Genomic DNA, 11,832 nt, shown 5'->3' on the forward strand with positions numbered 1-11,832 from the left:
AGGTATCTCTCAGATAATAGACAATAATAAACATTATTTTTAAAAATTACTAGAATAATGATTTTCATACTAGAAAATATAGTTTATTTCTGGGGATTGTAGTGTATTTTACCTTGAATTGTTATAGACATGAGAAAACATTTACTCAATCAATAAGAAACTACATTATTCCCAATGTAAGAGTTTATAAAATTACTTATAAAAGAGTGGTTATAAGAGAAAGCACTGGATTTGTATACTTGAATCTTGGGATTGAAATAAAAACATACTCATATATGAAGGCAAGTGATAAAAACTTCAGTATCGTAGTGGAAAATTTTAAAATGACGTAAGATTGTATCATCTACAACCTTGTATAAAACTAGATGAAATTACACAATGTCTCAAGTGTGGAAATTTATTTAATAAAAACTGAAGAACCAAAACAACAACAAATAAAAATAAAGAGGAGGCATTTGTGTGGCTAACAAAGAAGACACGCAAGAGCAACAATAGTTTTGTAATTCTGTTTCAATTTCCCTAAATAATTGGTATACTTGTTTGCTTTAAAAAGTGTATTTAACCAGACATACAACATCTTTATCACCCTTTATGCCCTGGCTAGTAGGAAACTGATAGAGAAATCTATTGATCAACCACAGAAACATGTTAGCTTTCTCTACACTATATTTGCTTCCATCTTTAACCACGATAATGTATACATGTTGTTTAACAAAATCCATTCCTAAATATTTGTCACTGAAGTCCTACTGAACTTTTTCCACTCCCACTTTGTCTCTCTCACCTCCTCTTCTAGCATATTCCCTCAGCTCACATCACTCTTTGTTGCCCCTTAAACACAAAACATGCTTTTACTTCAGGCTTTTGCAACTTTCTGTGTGCTGCCTGTCATTTCCTTTTGTCCATATGGCTACATGTCTTGCCCCTTCTCTTCCTTTTAATTCTCTCAAAAGTCAGCCTATCAAAAAGAGATTCTTTTTTGACATCCTATAACATTATAATCTATATCTATGTAGATATATATGGATGTGAATACATATATGTATTTGTGTGTATAGATGTATAAATATAACTGACCTACCCCTGCATACACTGTCTACTGCTATCCCCATATATTATTTTTCTTAAAACAGCTTTCACTACCTGAACGACAAGCTCCATTACAGTTAGGACTTTATTTTGAGTTTGTTGGTTTGTTTTGATTTACTCTATTAGCAGTGCCTAGAACAGTGCCTTAAACACAAAATACACTCACCAAATATTGGTTGAATGTAAGAACTACTAAATGGATAAATAAAAGATACAGAATTTAGACAAATTACATACACTGACGTATTATTGCAGAATAAATTAATGTAAATTCAAAAACAGCAAATGTTATAGTGCTCTGTCTTTCGAGATACCAATTAACATCAACCTAGTTGCAAAACAGAGGTAATAAAGTCCAATTTAATTATGTCTCCTTCCCATCTCAGGTTAATTTAAATTCCTTCCCAATTTTACTTTCCTGAATTTTGAATCATTCCAGAAAAGAAATGATCCAAAAAAATGTTTCCTGGCTTAGAATTAGCATGGTTGTTAGGAAAAATAATGCATTGCTCACAAGTGGGATGGGATTGAGGTGGCTCAAACCAAGCCAAATGCCAGGTAAAACAAAGTGATTCTCATTAAAAGGATTGTTTTGTCTGATGGGAAATTTTGGAGTCCTATGATTCTGTAATAACATTATCTGTTATAGGAGATTAGGCAAACAAGAGCCAATTAAACCGCTGGACAACAGCCAAGACACCATTGCTGATACAAACAGAGTTTACATGGAAGTATCAAAGTAAACTCCTGTTTTTATCTGAATACCCTTCTTTTTCCTTGCAGAAAGCTTCTTATTTTTAATGATACAATGAAGAAAAATAAATCTTATCTTACATATCATGCAGCATAAGGAATGAGAGAACACTTGCGAAGAGATCTGAAGGAAGAGGAAATTACCTCTTGTTATTTCAGAAGCAATCATTCTCTACTTTGGGTTCCAAATGCTAAAAGGTAATGAGAAGCCTTAAAAAACTGACATTCTCAGCATTCAGTAAACTGGCCCTCGGAACTCTTCACAAGCCATAGTTTCATGGTTTAACGCTTTCTTCATTCTTCTGAAAGGTGGGAATCAGAGATGAATGCCCATCTTACTCACTCAAATTCATTAACTTTGATATCCCCAGGATGCTCATCAAATATCTTTAATTATTTAGCTAAACTTTTTGTTGTTGTTGTTTCTATTTCTGAATTGTAGTTTTCTTTGTTATTCCCTTTAGGACTTCATTTTTCCAGTGAAATAAAGTCCAAAGAAAGAGAAGAATGTGCTATTCCCAGTAAACAAGATATAGATTGGGGTACATTGAAGAGAATAATTAGCAGTTATTGGCAGTTTCTACATACAACTAGAGTAAGTTTTGTCAGGTTATACGTAATTTTCTGAATTATTATATGGGAAATCACTTTAACACTTCAAGTAAAGAGATATATAGATGATGTGTAAAATTTCCTATATAACATTTTACAATACCAATTAGAAAAACACTTTGGGCCGGGCGCGGTGGCTCAAGCCTGTAATCCCAGCACTTTGGGAGGCCGAGACGGGTGGATCGCGAGGTCAGGAGATCGAGACCATCCTGGCTAACACGGCGAAACCCCGTCTCTACTAAAAAATAGAAAAAAACTAGCCGGGCGAGTTGGCGGGCGCCTGTAGTCCCAGCTACTCGGGAGGCTGAGGCAGGAGAATGGCGTAAACCCGGGAGCGGAGCTTGCAGTGAGCTGAGATCCGGCCACTGCACTCCAGCCTGGGCGACTGCGAGACTCCGTCTCAAAAAAAAAAAAAAAAAAAAAAAAAAAGAAAAACACTTTGATGGAAATTGTGTAATACATGGGAATTTCATTTATCTTTCTTTCTTACGCTGTTTCTTTATTTCACTGTTTCGGCAATTGGTACCTTAACTTCTACATACTTTTCAAAAATATACCTCAGCACTAATGAGGAAAATTAGGCCACTGGGGCTTTCTAATTATAACTAAAATGTTCTCTCATATTCATATAAGATTTTGACTTGCTCTCCACTTTTTCATACTCTGAAGCCCATTTTTCACTACTGTAATCTATACTTGCTATAAGAAATACATATTTCGATCTTCATTGTTCTGAATACAGAATGTGAGTCAGATTCATATATTGCTTAGTAATTGGAAAATGGTTAAATAACTGAGACTCTGAAGGAAAAAAAATTGAAAATAAAGTAACATAGAGTGCTGTCAGTGTTAATGGGGTGTAAACGAGATACTGTAATGGGTTATTGTATTTCTCCGTCACAACACCCTCTCCATAATCATTTAAGAATACTAATCAGGGAAAAACTATCAAATGATCTCAGTTAGATGTCAAAATATCTGTGAAAATTTTTTTCTCCTGTTTCATGTTCACTATTACCAGATTCTTAATACAACAAAAATAATTCTAGCTCAATACACAGTTATAGTCACAGACAAAATAAATTATTAGAATTCATAATTTCCTCGAATCCCTTTAGTTTTAAGTATTCTTGTGAGTTGGCCATAAAATAAGATATAAAATGTAAAAGCTATAAAACTGTGTAATTGAAAACTAAAATTTTTGTCCCACTGCAATTTCCCCAGCAGACTCTAGGGAGTTCCCCTGCCTAGAGACAATCCCTTAGCCTAACCCAAGTATAAACAGGCCAGGGATATTCCATTATCTAAATATGTGTATTCTTTCCCCCAAGAAATAACATACTATACCCGTTGTTTCGAATCCTCTACTATTTCATTTAATGATACCTTTTTAAGTTCTTTCCATACTAATAGATATAGAATAGTCTCTTTCTTGTGTGAATGACCTATAACTTTCTTGACTAGTCCTCCATTGATGTATATTTCCAATCTTATGCAATTCAGAACACAATGGCTGCATACACACAGATACACAATGACATGAATGTGTATGAATGAGTATGAGATGGCATGAATGAGTACGTTTGCAAGATAAATTTGAGAATTGCCTAAAGAGTATACATCATTTTGTTCTTGATAGGTTTTGCTGACTTACCTGAATTTAGACTCTAACAATTAAACTCCCATCAGCAGTGTACGAACACCTAATTCTCTACACCATTTTTAACTTTGCTAATCCGATGAGTAAAATATTTAATGTTAATTTATGTTTATTTTATTACAAATGAAGTTGAATATATTTTCATATATTTCAAAGTCAATTGAATTTCCTTTCCTATGAGCTGTCTATTCATATCATATATGCGTTTTTGCATTGAGTTGAACTTTTCTTATTTTTTATTTTTTTTTCAAGAATTGCTTAAATTCTGATACCGATTTAAGCATGTGAACATATGAGACTTTTAAACATACAATTAAAGCTATTCATCATAATTTGCTATACTACCAACATTACTTTGGAGCGTAAGTCAAATGGTTTAAAGTAATCCTGTAACATACCTAAAGAACATCTTCCTATATTATTCATGCAAATTACTTCTACACGTAAAGGTCTTTTCACTTTACTTTCTACATTACCCAGTTCTGAAGTCACTACTCAGGCTTATCATGATACACAGACAAGGAGGGGGGCAAATGACCAGGACTCGTCAAGATATATATGGATATATACATATATATATGAATGGCACAGCAGAAGGAAACACAATTCTGGAAGTGCAAGCCTTCAAGAAGCAGTATATTATGATAAAACCCTCCCACAGAAAGGTATCATTTTTATCACTGATACCACAGGATAAATTATATATTACGCCATCTTCAAGTAACAGTTGAGGCAATAGAATGAATGCAAAAGGCATTACAATGAATCCCACTTAATACAAAGAACTATACAGTCCAATACTTCTCTACTATTTTTTTTTCCTCATTGCCAGTTAAATACAGAGTTTTACTTTCATAGATTAACAATGAAGGGTCCTACACTGAAGCCAATACATATACCTAGCATTTCAGTCTAAGCTTGTCCACGTACATAGCTGAAGTCAATTACAAGGTTTGGCCTAGAAATGCTAGGGGAACTTCTTTGTAGTTTTTACAGGTAATAAACTTGATCTTGCACACTGAAGTCATCGTACATACAGGGCAAAGTCAGAGCTTTTATATTTGCGTTTATTCTTCATTGAACTTTTAAAAACACTACTACAGTTGAATATTAAAAACAAGAGCAAGTAGTGAGCATATTATGATTACAGTCCTTCACTTATTCACTATAGCACAATAAATGCCAGCAGTGAGTGTTATTCACTGGCCCACGAAGAGGTCTGACACTGAACACCACCTCTGCGATGATGTTCATCATCCTCATATACTTCTCCATTGTAACGGCGCCATCTTTCCTGATTTGGATCAAAGTCCACCAGTTCTACTTCATCCATCTCATCAGTCTCTTCCACTTCCTTCCTCTCGGGTAGGAGTTTTTCCAGAAAAAGACAGTTTATCGGGAGACAGAAAGCCATTCTCAGGAAGTTCTCCTTAAATTCAATGATTAGGCGACCCTTTTCATGTGGTCTACGATAAATTGACATGCCTTCATTTAGTGCACACTTGATATCTCCATGCTTGACAATCTGAGCTGGATGAGAGGTGATGACTATGGTTCGGTTGTCAAGAGTGGATATTGGCTTCTGGAAGTCACACAATGCTTCAACCAGCTGTATGTCCATACACATGAAAAGGTCTTCTCTTTGTCCAGTAAAAACAGCATGGTCCTTCTGATCTAACATAATGATAATACCGCCTGGCTCCAGTCCTGGTTCTTGGTCTCCTTCACCATGGAAAGTTATCTTCTGGCCATCTTTCATGCCTTTGTCAATATGAACCTCTAGAATCTTCTTCTCTCGAACTATTTCCTTCCGTTGCAGCTTTTACATCTATCTTTAGCACTGCTCCACTCCCCATGGTCCTGGCACTCCATGCACACAGACTGAATTTGCTGAACCATTCCAAGTCCTATCTTATGAATTCTTACTTGCATTCCAGTACCTCGGCAATTGGGACAGCCCTCTACTGCTCCTTTCTTACCTTCTCTACCTTCACATTTGTCACAAATCACATTCTTTTGCAGAGCCAGTTTTCTTGTTGCACCATTATATAAGTCTTCTAGGGTTACCGAGAGGTGATGTACAACATTTTTGCCTCTCCTTTCTCTCTGCATCCTTCCTCCTCCTCCAAAAAACATATCAAAGATGTCCATGGGGGAGCCAAAACCGCCACCTGCTCCACCCTCTTTAATTGCCAGTTCTCCTGCTTTGTCATATAATTCCCTTTTCTTTGCATCAGAGAGAACTTCATAAGCTTGAGAAATCTGTTTGAACTTCTCTCCTTCATTTGGATTCTTATCAGGATGGTACTTCAAGGCCAGTTTCCTATAAGCCTTTTTCAATTCTTTCTGAGTAGCATTGGGTTTGACCCCCAAAACATCGTAGTAAATCATAGTAAGTTATTTCTTTCACCATCTTCTACTGCCGGTGCTGGCTGAGGCCGCTGTCTGAGGGAGTGGAAAGGAGCACGGAGCTGTGCGCAGCTCAGGCAGTTACCGCTCCTCCACCTCTCACCGAGCATTCTGGAAAGTTCCCGAACTTTTCTTACTGACATGCAATAGCTTTTTATATTATCTTGTTTGTGATATAACTTGCATTAACACTTTCTATTTTCTTGTTTTTGAAATGGTGTCTCGCTCTGTTGCCCAGGATGTAGTGCAGTGGCATGATCTCGGTTCACTGCAGCCTCTGCCTCTGCCTCCCAGGTTCAAGTGATTCTCGTGCCTCAGCCTTCCAAGTAGCTGGGACTACAGGCGTGCGCCACCACACTCAGCAAATTTTTTGTATTTTTAGTAGGGAGGGGGTTTTGCTATGTTGGCCAGGCTGGTCTTAAACTACGGACCTCAAGCGACCTGCCTGCTTCAGCCTCCCAAAGTGCTGGGATTACTAGTGAGAGCCACCACGCACGGCCAATACTTCCTATTTGTGTTTGTCTTTTTCTTTTGCTAACTTAGAGCAAATTGGAAACATCTAGAACTTTGTTACTTCTTCAGACTCCACAATAGTTCTTCTACCTCTCCACAACATTATCTACAATATAAAGTATCCTCCCCAAGTTGGAGAGAAAGTGTCAAGAAACTAGTATGTTCCACTAAATGTCTAAAATGCCAAACCGCATAGGGCTTTCCTTCTCCTGTTTTTAATCTCCATGCCATCCCCATCACCAAATAATTATCCTTCCATGATGTCTAAATTAGACTCCAAAGAGGGTATTTTCCATGCCTTCACTTTAATTAATTAATTAATTTATTTATTTTTGAGACAGAGTCTAGCTCTGTCACCCAGGCTGGAGTGGAGTGGCACCATCTTGGCTCACTGCAACCTCTTCCTTCTGGGTTCAAGCAATTCTCCTGCCTCAGCCTCCTGAGTAGCTGGGATTATAGGTGTCCGCCACCACACCCAGCTAATTTTTGTAATTTTATTAGAGACGGGGTTTCACTGCTGGCCAGGCTGGTCTCGAACTCCTGATCTCATGATCCGTCCGCTTCAGCCTCCCAAAGTGCTGGGATTACAAGCATGAGCCACCACACCCGGCCAATTCTGTTTTTTAACAAGCTTACTTTTTGCCACTACTGACCCTATTTTTAATTTTTTTTAATTTGTCTGTCCGTGTGATTTCAGTATGGCTCTGTAGTGTCTTTAATGTCTGTGTTACATGTCCCATGCCCAGATGAGCACAGAATCATTTGTCTTTGAGATAATAGGATTATATTAACATTTTTCTTTTAATCATATGTAGCCAATAAAAAACAGTAAGTAAATGAATAAATGTAACTCTTTTGTATAAGACCTATTGTTTCATAATTTCTAATATCCAATGTTCCTGGTGATACAGATTTTAATTTTAAGGCAGCCATATATGCTTTTTAAAAAATATATGTCACAGTAAATATCTAGGCATAGCTGACCAACTTGCAAAGCTAATTTGTGTGCTCCACATAAAACAGAATATATGACTTTAAATTAGATATGAATATACCATTGGTTGTAGAGTTACTCTTTCCTGTTTCCCCTAACAAATTATTGTTTCACATCTTTGGGATAGGAGTCTTTTCCTGTGTTTCACCTTACATTAAAATTAAACAGTTTGTCAGATTAATTAAGTATATGTTTACTGCTGAGCAAACAATAAGTACAAATATATACACACCAGTTTAGCTACTACTCTCCCCCACCACACCCACTTCCCAAGGCCAAACTTTCAGAACTCTCAATCTTTGGGAACAGCTCTAGACTTCAAAACAATTGTGGTTACAAAAGGAGGGCTGGAAACCTTACCTTATTGGGGAGAATGAAGCATCCCCATGAATCCAAGTAATAAACTAATAACATAGAAGAGAGAACCCATAAAAAATAGTACCCAGTACACTATGATGATTTGGTTTCCCGCTTGAAAGCAAAAGTATTCTCTGACGGGTTGGTAATCTATACATAAACTAGCTTTTTACAGAAAATTTGTAGTAGCAACAGGAGATAGAAGTAAGTAAAAGGGAGGGAAACTGAAAGAAGAGGGAAAAAATTCCATGGAAATCCTTCAGAGTAGCCATACTGGCTGTTATGAAAATGCCCTCATCAGCTGTCCAGGCAGCATGGTGGTAATTCAAAGTCACGACTAGAAGGGTGATGAGAGGTAGATCAGCTATCAGGGCTGGGGTGGGTAAAAGTCACCTGTACCTCATCACTGTGACCCCTAAAGGCCTAAGACTTTTCCACTGTTAGTGGGCATCAAGTTTGCGTGTTGGTAAATAGGTTGCTGAGGTGGGGGAGACCTGGCAAAAGGCTAATTAGACACTTGGCAATCATCTCTTTTTTTCTTGAGGCATTGATTGATAAAGTCATCTGGCACAAGGTTACCTTTGGAAAAAAAAAAGAAAGAGATGACAATAAGTCTGATTCTCGACTTGTATCTTGTATCTACACAAAAGCACCAGTAGATTACAATAACACCCAAAAGTACTACAGTGCAGAATCATCAGGAGAAAAGAAAATTATATTTGAATTATTTTATACTTTAAGACAGAAAGTATGATTTGAAGAATTCTATGAGGGCTAAAATGAATATGAAGGTGTTTTTATTTTGGTATCTGAGGATAACTAGGTTTGATTCATCTAGTAAAGACGAAAGTTCCCTAACCTAGGCAATACCATTCAGGACATAGGCACGGGCAAAGACTTCATGATTAAAACACCAAAAGCAATGGCAACAAAAGCCAAAATTGACAAATGGGATCTAATTAAACTAAAGAGCTTCTGCACAGCAAAAGAAACTATCATCAAAGTGAAAGGCAACATACAGGATGGGAGAAAAATTTTGCAATGTATCCATCTGACAAAGGGCTAATATCCAGAATCTATGAAGAACTTAAAAAAATTTACAAGAGAAAAACAAACAATCTCATCAAAAAGTGGGTGAAGAATATGAACAGACACTTCTCAAAAGAAGACATTTATGCAGCCAACAAACATATGAAAAAAAAGCTTATCATCACTGGTCATTAGAGAAATGCAAATCAAAACCACAATGAGATACTATCTCACGCCAGTTAGAATGGCGATCATTAAAAAGTCAGGAAACAACAGATGCTGGAGAGGATGTGGAGAAATAGGAAGGCCTTTACATTGTTGGTGGGAGTGCAAATTAGTTCAACCATTGTGGAGGATAGTGTGGTGATTCCTCAAGGATCTACAACCAGAAATATCATTTGACGCAGCAATCCCACTACTGGGTATATACCCAAAGAATTATAAATCATTCTACTATAAAGACACATGCACATGTATGTTTACTGCAACACTGTACACAATAGCAAAGACTTGGAACCAGCCCAAATGCCCATCAATGATAGACCTGATGAAGAAAATGTGGCACATATACACCATGAAATACTATGCAGCCATAAAAAAGGATGAGATCATGTTCTTTACAGGGACATGGAAGAAACTGGAAACGATCATTTACAGCAAACTAACACAGGAACAGAAAACCAAACACGCATGTTCTCACTTATAAGTGGGAGGTGAAGTATGAGAATACATGGACACAGGGAGGGGAACATCACACACCAGGGCCTGAATACCTAACATAGATGACGGATGGATGGGTGCAGGAAACCACCATGACACGTGCATACCTATGTAACAAACCTGCATGTTCTGTACATGTATTCCAGACTTAAAGTATAATAATAAAAAAAAGAGACTGAAAAAAAAAAGATGAAAGTTCTAGTGGTTAGAGGAACCTCTGAAATTGGAACACTCAGACAACTCATTGGCCATGGAGTCTGGTTAGTGAAATTTTATTGCTTGCATATATTCAGTCAATAAAATACATATTCCTCAATACATAAATTGTCGACAAAATTGCATATCAAATGCAAAAATAATTATCATTTAACAGTGTTGCAAATATGTTTATTTGCTGACTGTTAAACCTTGACTTCTGAAATGTGATGCCAGTTTTGATATGGGAATGGAAAATGAGAGGCTTAATGTTTAACAGGCATAACATAAAATTTTTAAATCATTTCTGAGGTGAGCTGAATGCTCTGATTAGAGTAATTCTCCTATCAAAATGCTATTAACATTTAAGGAGAATCTATTCAATGAATTTAAAAATGCCAAGAACCAATGCCTTTTCTTTTTCTAAATAGTTACTTTGTTCAAGTTCTTTGAGACTCAAGTTTTAAGGATCTAAAAGGCTCTGTGGAAAATTGCTTTCTAATTTATTTCTCTTTCTGTGTCAAAGATTCACCAGACAGATCCCTGAGATGTCATATTTCAGCGCAAAGTCACTCTTGCATGGGTTTCTATGGCAGCCATTTGCAAAAATTTTAATGCAGCTATCAACTTTCTGTTCCAGTGTTGACTGCATGCATCAGTGTCAGGAAGACTGTATTTGTCTTGACAAGTCTCCATCTGAATATAATACATATACAGTTATACCCCTAAGCTGTAAGTCACCTTAACACTAGAAACAAACAGATAACAGGGACACGCATGGAATTACAAAATGTTTACATGTTGCGGGAGAGGGAACGGGAGGGGAGGAAAGGGAAGGGAGGAGAGCAGAAGAGAAGAGAGGAGGGAAACTCACAATTCAAGACACTTTAGAGGTAGAGATACAATCCTTCTCTTTCTGTGAGTGTCACTCAAAAGGCATAGAGCTGAAATTACATCATTATTTGGTGAAAGGGGAGAAACTCAGTACAGTCCCTAAATGAGTGACTGAATTAGGTAAGGCTCCAGATCCTACGTAGAGTGGATCCTCAGAGGTAGATGAGAGAGAAGATGTAAGAAAAATGAGAGAGAAAATAGAAAAGCAGCAGGAAAGAGAAAAAAGTAATCATTACTTTTGAAGTTAGAATCACAAGTTCAGGAAGCTGCATATCTTCGCTTCCATTCATTCCATCTGTTCTAAGAATGTAGGTGTTGGTTAAGGTATGGGAAAGTTGGTCCAGTCACACGAGAAAAAGAGACAGTGATTTGAGAGGATGAAATTTCTCATTCTCACAGGTCCCAGAGAGAGGGTGACAGTATGCCACGCAGGGCCACACCACGGCAGGACCCGTGAGTGCTTGAACAAATAGGTGACGAACAGAGAGAGCATGAGGACTTGCGATTGGCGCCAGTGAATTTTACCGGGCAATTTGAAAGCAAGCCAAGCAAGGTGAGTGGTTGTGGAGCCAGATACTAGCTGTTGGATTTATTTTCAAGGGGTTTC

The 11,832-nt window shown here is 37.2% G+C and overlaps 1 pseudogene; it reads right to left on the reverse strand.

The window, feature by feature from the left end:
- Nucleotides 1-5,272: 5,272 nt before the first annotated feature.
- LOC117077613 lies at nucleotides 5,273-6,494 on the reverse strand (annotated as a pseudogene).
- Between the last annotated feature and the right edge of the window lie 5,338 nt (nucleotides 6,495-11,832).

Source organism: Trachypithecus francoisi, unplaced genomic scaffold (assembly GCF_009764315.1).
Source record: "Trachypithecus francoisi isolate TF-2019V2 unplaced genomic scaffold, Tfra_2.0 Lachesis_group6, whole genome shotgun sequence".
In the NCBI taxonomy this organism is placed as follows: domain Eukaryota; kingdom Metazoa; phylum Chordata; class Mammalia; order Primates; family Cercopithecidae; genus Trachypithecus; species Trachypithecus francoisi.